The sequence below is a fragment of the Neodiprion lecontei genome, chromosome 1, assembly GCF_021901455.1.
Source record: "Neodiprion lecontei isolate iyNeoLeco1 chromosome 1, iyNeoLeco1.1, whole genome shotgun sequence".
Taxonomy (NCBI): Eukaryota; Metazoa; Arthropoda; class Insecta; order Hymenoptera; family Diprionidae; genus Neodiprion; species Neodiprion lecontei.
Window position 1 is genome coordinate 30810028 of NC_060260.1, and position 8703 is coordinate 30818730.

Consider the following 8703-nt stretch of genomic DNA (forward strand, 5'->3'; position numbering starts at 1 on the left):
GGAAAAATAAACGTAGATTCACTTCTCCTTCACGTCAAACGATCCTTGACATTTTGTAATTAATTTTGGAACGATTAGCCAATGTGCACGGATATGGCGGGTCAACTTGTTATTTCGATAATTTATTTAAACGACGACATTTGCAGGGTCGATCAAAAAACTGTCCTTCGACGTTGCGGTTACTTCTATTTGGGAATGAGTCGAAATCCGGGCAACGACCGGCGAACGGTGACTCAATAAACAGTCAACGAACGGATATCGGGCGATATCTCAGGCGTAAAAAATTAGCACAGAGTTGAGATTAGCAAATCAAAGAAGGGCTCTGGTTTGTTTTTCCGTTATACCGTCGTTGCGCAACGCGATAGAACAGGAGGGATATTACAGTCTCGTTTATGTAGTATAAACGGAGATTAATCGCCGAGTGGCATCGAAAAAGGCAATGTATTCATTCGGGAAATTTGAATGAGCCTTGAATGGACAATTAATTTCCACTTGTTTACGACATATTTTGCAAATACGGGTATCACCATCGAGATAGCAGAATTCCCAACCATCTCACAGTCACCTGCGTAAGTGATGGAGCGCTATTCACCGTCGCGATACTTGCCATACCTATACAATAGGTACGTTATCTCACAGGCCCATATTTCGCGTGGGTATAACTGCTGAACAGTCAAACGGAGAGGCTGACGGAAAGAGAAAACACACCGAATAATACAAAATAGTCGACTCTATACGCCGTCTTGATACACGCGTTTCTGCGTAAGGCTCTTTGCCCTACACTCTTTGCCGCAGCTCACTGAAAAGGCCAAACTTCCTATATACGAGGCTACGCTATATAAGGTGTGATAAAAGATTCTCTCGAAATATAACTACACCGCAAATTCCGTTGACGAAGTGAAAGAAAGATTGTCCAACACAGTCTGGATCAACGTTGGGAATGATTATATCGTATATCCAACTTTTCGTACTTCTCAAATTTCTCGGTCATCATACCGGCAGTAAATTCGACAGTCTCATTTCCTGCGTACTCCGATTCGTGCTTATTTCAACGAGATAAGTGTAGCTGGTCTCTACAGCGACAGGTTTCCTTTCGGACACCGTGTATGCAGGCGGCCGAACCAGCTTCTAGACAATCTCTACATCCATGCGTATAAATCGTAGAGCCATACCCATGCAGAACACGCCACTGGGAGGCAGATCTCACACCGACAACAAACACGTCCGGTGGTTGCGAAGAGGCTGTGCATTTATTTAAGGATATACACATAGGTATACCAACAATATATACCTGTGTATACAGTACAGGTGGACCCGGCGTTGTGGGTGCCCTCGACTCTGCTCGACTCCCTTCTACCTGAATCCGTGGATCTACCTTCCTCGCCATCAGTGGCTACACACGTACAAATGGCCACGGTGTTTATGAGTCTGACTCGGGCTGGCCGGAGTCCCAGAAACGGGATGGCGAGGGTGCAGCGGCACGAGGTCGATTGGGTGTGTATGTGCGAGATGAAGGAGCGAGTGAGTGAGGTAAGGGACGAAGGGACACGAGGTATGATTTAAGTCGGAGATAGCGGAGGCAGGCGACGAATAGGGAGCGAGGGAAAGAGAGAGAGAGGAAGAGAGGGAGAGATATAGGGATAGATGGATAGAGGGAGGGAGAGAGAGGGAGCATGACGACGTTCATTTATTGGATTTACAGAAGAAAAAGAAACGGTCCAGGAGTAGGACGGCATATGCATTAAGCACGGGAGACGGAGAGTAAACCGGTTCAAGGAGTTCAACGCGACTCGAGTTTCGTTCGACGAGCTGGATCACCGCCCGCTCGGTGATCCCCGGTGGTTCGCGGAATGGACCAATCCTCCGATGCGAGAGCCAGACGAGCGACCAATGGGGTATCGGCCATTACGGAAAACTAGTTTACCCGAGAAAGATCTTGGCACGGAGAACCGGTCGGTAGTCGGTTATTAGATAATTTATCTGACAGGTTTGAACTCTGCAGCGCAGGCACGGGCACACACGTCCACGGCAACGGGGTACCTGCCTGCACACGATTCACGTTTCGAGAGTACTCGTATACGCGGGGTGTTCAAACTTGTGGAGTTTGACACAATAAGGAGTCGCGAGATCGATTATTACCCGAGTGTTTTGTTACACTACGGGGGTATACCTGTAACGCTGGCCTGTGGATGCCGTTGACGCGCTCCGGGCTCGGAGATGTAAAGATATCGCATAAATCTTGTACGATTTTGGAGGACCGGAATGATCGGGGGAAGGAGAAGTGGGCGGACAGGCTCCGTGCCTTCAAACGGGAGCTCTCTGTCCTCCGAGTCCCGCTTTTACACGGCAGCGTCTTAGAAGCAAAGAAGGAGGAAGAGAGAAAAAGAGACGGAACAAAGTTAAAAATAAAAAATAAAAAACAATAAAAGGGAAAAAAGAAAAGGAGCACCACTCATGCCCGAGCTTCCAATCAAATCTTATAGACCCGCAGGAGCGAGCGGAGTGAATATTACGGCGAGAAGATTTTCCTTTATACGGAGAGAAAAGCGTCAGTCGTTACTCGTTGTAATCGTCGTTAAGCGGTTTCCTGAAAATAACGGTGAACCATCGTCTTTTCCTTTTTTCCTCGCTCCCTTTTCCTCATTTTTTTTTATCCCTCGAGTCGCATACCCTACGCGAACATAGATATACCTATATTTATATACTTTGGTCTCTTCTTTCTGTAGATGAAACGTTGAACTTGCCAGAAACGTCGTGGAGCAGAAATAGATTCTTGCCAAGACCCAGCGTACGCAATTTGCATCGGATGTATACGTAACAACTGAATAGACGAATTGGAGAAAAAACAGTTTCCCCATCGAGGTGCCCTGTTGGCGGGTCAACATCGTCGAGATTTTATCAGATTGCGGTGCAAGTTGAATTTTACTATTCCCCAGGGTTACAGGATTTTTTGTACACTCACTGGACCTGCCGCAGTAATTGTGCAGAACCTTGTGCCAGAGAGTGCAAGTTTTTTGAAAAAATGTCGGCAAGGTATCATGCGCGACACGTGATAGCTGCAATATGACGCACGTGTAAGTTTCAGAGGGGGTGTAAGATGCAACGACCCGGCATCGAGCACGAGTCGAACGTTCAGCAGGTTTCAATTTGCATCACAATTTCTTGTTGTAAATATCATTTCGTCTCGTTCTTCTAAGTTAATTGCGCGAGGGGAAAAGTGTCCAGCCAGACTTTCTGTACAAATATTGATAAAGCTGTGAAACACGGCGGCGTACAAAATGGTCACCGCAAAATTAATATACAGTGCAGGTTTTTCATCGGGATTTTCCATTGCATAATGAACAACGTGTTCGCATAGCAAATGGATCTTAATAATTTACGCGGGGGTCTTGCGTGACAACGGTCTGAAGATTTTTGTATCCTCGTTGGTTCAGAGCTACGTTTAAGCTTCTCGTATCAAAGGATAGTCGGAGTTTGAAACTTACGAATCGGACTGTACGCCGGCAACTCTGTCGCTCGTTTACATCGACTCAACGGCTTGATTTGTATTTAAGCTGACAATTATTTTCACTCGTTACCAACTCCGGGTAAAATTAATTATGCCGCTGCCGATCCGACGAAGGGAATCATGCGATGCTCGGTTTTCGCGCGTTAGCCTCGCTCAAATGTTTGCAAAGAAAATGAAACGGAGATAGAAAAACGAAGATCGCTCTAAGCCGATAGTTATATACCCATTGCATCCCGATGAGGAGGTTCCCCCGCCATGACCTTAGTCAAGCTTGATCGGAAAAAATTTGTCTCTTAAGGTTTTTTGCGCAATACAATACGTACCGAGTCCAGCTATATCAGTTCTTTATCTTTCTGAGCGGCGACCAATTTCGAGAATTTTTTTCTTCCAATTTTTTCGCCGCTCGTCACGACGCGTAGTGAAAAGAAGAACATTAGAAACCTCCTATCTTTCTGCCTCTCCTCCACTCTGACCCTTCAGCCTCTGGCTCTGTCTTGTCTTCGGTAAAACCAGTTATTAGCCGGTCTCTTTCTCTCTATCGCTCCCTCTCTCCTTGTTCAAGACGCCCACGTGCACGGACAGCCATAACAGGTTTGGATCACAACAACTTCGTCCTGTCCCGTCCCGTCCCATCCCGTCCCAGCCCATTTTGTGGCGGTGTTGGCGATGGTACTGCAAGCAGTACTACGCCAGTCCAGAACCAGCGGACCCCGTCTCTTTTTACCTTTTCCTCTGTTTCCTTTCTTCCTCTTCCTCTTCTTCTTCTCCTTCTTCTCTCCGCTTCTTATTCTTGTTCCTCGTTTTTAACCCCTTCTTACTCTCCGGCCACTTCATCTTCTTCATGCTCTTCTTTCTTTTTCCTGTTCCATCTCTCGTTTGACTCTGTTCACTCTTGGTACTCATCCTTTTTTCCGTTCTCCCTCACTCCCGCGGTTCTGTCGGATGTATATTCGGATCTTAGATCCGATTATTTTTATGAAAACGTGGGACTCTTTTTGCCAGTTCTTTTGCTCCGCGATGATGTAAGCGTTGATGTGTTTCAAAGCAGGTCTTCATTATTACGTAACTTGGCATCACTTGACGCTGCTGTCGATCGCTATACGAGAAAAAACAATTTTTCACCATCCCGAAATAGAGAAATAGCTGCCACTAATGCTTTTCGGCAAATTTTAGTCAATGACTAAACTACCAGACTCAACTCGGCTTCTTCCTTTTTTCCTCTTCATAATGAGGACCTGAACGCACGTGTAATGATTTTCTGACGCCCTGCACCGCACACTGACGAACGTACAAAAGAACGACGAGTCATTCGTTCTGACCGTGACATTTCCTACGATCAACGATATCCACTGGTTCCTCACGATAATATTCTCCGATTAAAACCGCGACTTCATACTTCAATTTTATTCCCAATGATTTCTTTTTTTTACTTCCGTCATTATTGCGTTCTCACAGACGGTGATACTTCGATTCGCCTTGATCGCGAAACACTTGCTTGACTCGTATACTTACGTACCCGTACATATCGACAGACGTATCACGATACGTTCCACACATGTAAAGCGTATACTTTGTCAGCTAATGCGATTAAAGGCAAAGCTGTGAAAAAATATATGGGGATGGTAAAGGTTGTCACGGAAGCTGAACCAGTAAATATCATCTCTCGATCTCGGAGGCCGCGGCGTGAGGGGAAACTGGCTGTTGCCAAACCGGTACCTACATCGAAATCTCGATGCGACGGTGAACAGAATAGATATCTTATACGCCACTCTCCCTTCGTGTTGTAACTTATAATAATACCGTGGCACGGAGTATTCAGTGTGCCTCGTAGAGGCATTCATGCAGGGTTCACGAAGGCAGAGGTTTGAGGTCAGCATCACACGTGCGCCGTTATAAGCTCGAGTGGTTTTAGAACGAAAGTAGTCGGAATTGAAGAATAAGCTCGTATCTCCACTCTAGTCTCGTCCGGGTTGGCTCGCACGTTCAGGTTCGATCACCGCACGCATCGAACTCGGTTTCGAACGATTCGACCCGCCTCGCCTCAGCTCGGCTTCCACACTCTCGCCAATTACGATTCGTATCTGTGTTTTCGTTCCCCTGGTTATGCTTCCTTGCCGCTGCTGCTGGTGCAGAGAGAAGTTATCCCGAGGCTGTTACACGTGTTCCATATACCTCTAAACACCATACAGTGAACCTATAATTGAGCGTTGCTCTGAACAAAGATGAAATTGCCTGTACTAATTTAGACTCGACATGGTGCGGTTCGGTTCGTCCGCCTTCTTTTTACCCATGCAGGACCTAGAACGGAATTGAACTCGTTTTTTTTTCAACGACACGAGTAATAGCCGATACTTTGTTGCATGTCGGAGATTCGGTGGTTAATGTTAATTATTTACTCGATGTGCAGATCTGTGTAGGTACCAGGTTTGGGTCCAGACTCGCTCTCCCGGCCTCTGGCCTCCAGCCTTCGGCCCACGGGTCTGATTGCGAGGGCTCTCGATCTACAGGCGGACCGAGAAGATGTTGAAGGGGCCAGTGGGAAGGGGGGGGGGGGGGGGCGAGTGTGGAAGGGGGCCAATGCCCGGTAGCTACGGGGCAGCTCCTTTTTTCACTTCTTCTTTTTCTCCGTCGTTTCTTCTCTTATCCTTTCTTCTTCTTATTTTTTTTTCGACTCGTCCCTCTTTTCTTTCTCTATTTTTCTTCGTGTCCCTTTCTTGGCCGTTCTTCTTCTTCCTTTTATTTTTTTATTGGGCCCGACTCGGAGGACCGCAACACAGATCCGTGATAAGAGGCGGAGCCGGATCGCTCGTGCTGCACCCAAGATCGTTTCTACAGACTATACGAGAGGCCTCCGCGACTCCTAGCAGGCAATGCTCATTCGGGATGTTTACGGGATTTATATTATTTTATTGTGATCCTATTGTTATTCCGTAGGAGAATTTTCAGCCACGTCGCACCTTTCGGAAGATGGAGAAAGTCTCGCTCTTTACGGTGTTCGATTATTATCGAGCGAGTCTCACTGACCGCGGGAAAGCGCTGTCCTATCGTTTACAATTATTTTTACTCTTTGTTTTCTCAAATAGGTACAGTGGAAATTCACAGACCCGGTGCAACACTCCGCTGTTGCATTGGCGCACGACGAGTTTGAGCTCCGTAAGCGTGAACCGTATCGGCTTGGTCTACAAAGAAAGAGATGTAAAAAGTTTCCGCGGTGAAAAGGAAAATTTTATAATTAAATTTCGAATGCGATAAATTTTTTTTCTCTCATTGCGCGGCAAAGGAGAGTGGTCGCAGAACGTGAGGCTTGGCGCACGTGTCGTTTGACAATATGTGGCATTGACTCGATGGAAGAGTGATGGCTGAGAAAACAAAGCTTGAAAAAGAAATATGAATTCACCGTTGGTCAGATGGCCGTATTAATTTACAATACGAATTGTAAATATAGAATTATACCTATACATCGTGGGTTGTTTGACGGAGCGGTAGTATAAATATTAATTTGACGGCTGGTTAGAGGAATGTATCATTTTAATATCAATATATTGCAAAGCGATGAGTCAAAATTGTGGAAAATGTGCTGTTTTAATCGAGGCACGTGGCTCAGTTAGTGACTCATTCTGTGTCGTGACAGCATGGAGTCAAGGTGAAAAAAAAAAGATAACGAATTCAAAAAGTAGCATACTCAGGTGACAATTGGCGATTGCTGGAAATTATATAAACTAGTGAAAAACATGTTTTTTTCATATCACTCATTTATCCAAACCAAACCGGATTGTACGGCCTGAGGCAATGATTATACAAATGCTGCGTTGTGTATTTAATTCAGTATCTACTGAACTCACATGTGGCTCACTCTGATAAACGCCTCTCGTAATACCTGCTGCATGCACGTTTATTTTTTACATAGATCTAAAATTCTCACAATACCTGTATATCAACATTATCTTGATCGCGATCGGTTCGCAAGTTTCACTGCACGTGAATTCTAATGCTAAACCAGTCTCGCACTCAAATGTCAAGTGAAATATACCTGCGTTTGTGTATTCGCTTCAGACAGCGATCGAGAATAACATCTGTCAAAGATCACTGTAAATCATGTTGCGTTTGCAGGACATGGTAACCAGGAAGCTGCAGTCTATCCTTTGCAAGAGAAAAAAAAAGAAAAAAAAAAAAAACAATCGCACAAAACTAGAAACCACCGCTACAATACAGAGAATCGTCATTAAGCTATATAATTAAAGGCTTTACAATATGATACGTATACGCATACGTATACGTGCGTGTAAAATCAGAGTACGCTGTTCGAGGCGAGTAAAAAGCAAATAGAGAAAAACGGAAACATTGTATCTCATAAATTGACACTGGTCATTTTTATATACGGGACGAAACTATAATTACCGAATTAGCATAAATCATATTCAAAGTTGGTCGACCGGGCATGAAACTGGTCGTGACTTCTTATTCCTCGAGAGCGGTGAGGAGGACGGCGGCGAAGAAGAGGCGTTGGAGGGCGAGGAGGGGGGAAGAGGTTATGGAAGTGGCATAAGGCTCCGACGAGCGCTACCGACTGCGAGTTGTAACTCGCGGACTGGCCTCAAGCTGGGAGACTCACGAATGCTGGTAGCAATTGGTTAGGAGATAAACCTACTATTATAAGCAAGGCCCAACCGCATAAATTTGCTCGGACAGTTTGATTACGGGCCCCGAATCCACCCGGAGCCCCCTCGGGGAATCTGACACAAATCTTTGACTATGAGACGCTCCCCTTTCTTCCCCGTGCGTCGCCCTATTACGGCTACGCCTTGGAACGTCTTTGGAAAGAAAATTTACTGAAATAGGGTTGGCCGGCTTTGAATCTTCATCGAGGATCGCCGGCCACGGTCCGGCCATTTTCTGAAAGGCCGTATAGAAAGCCGTAGAAATATTAAAACCTGAGACCTAACTCGGGTTTATGCGTCTTGACGCGGTTTCTCGCCGGTTATAAAAGTCTTCGGGGTGTGTTGATTATACGAGTAGCGTGCTGTAAATCTACCGCGCATCGCGTTGTAGAATTCGATCGGTTTTAGTATTCAACAAAATTGTCCGGACGTCCGGATTGGATAATTCGAGACCCCAATCGACGTCATTTTTTCTCTGCGGATGAATTATCGGGACGATACTAGTGACTGAGTACACAACGGTATTATTACCGGTAG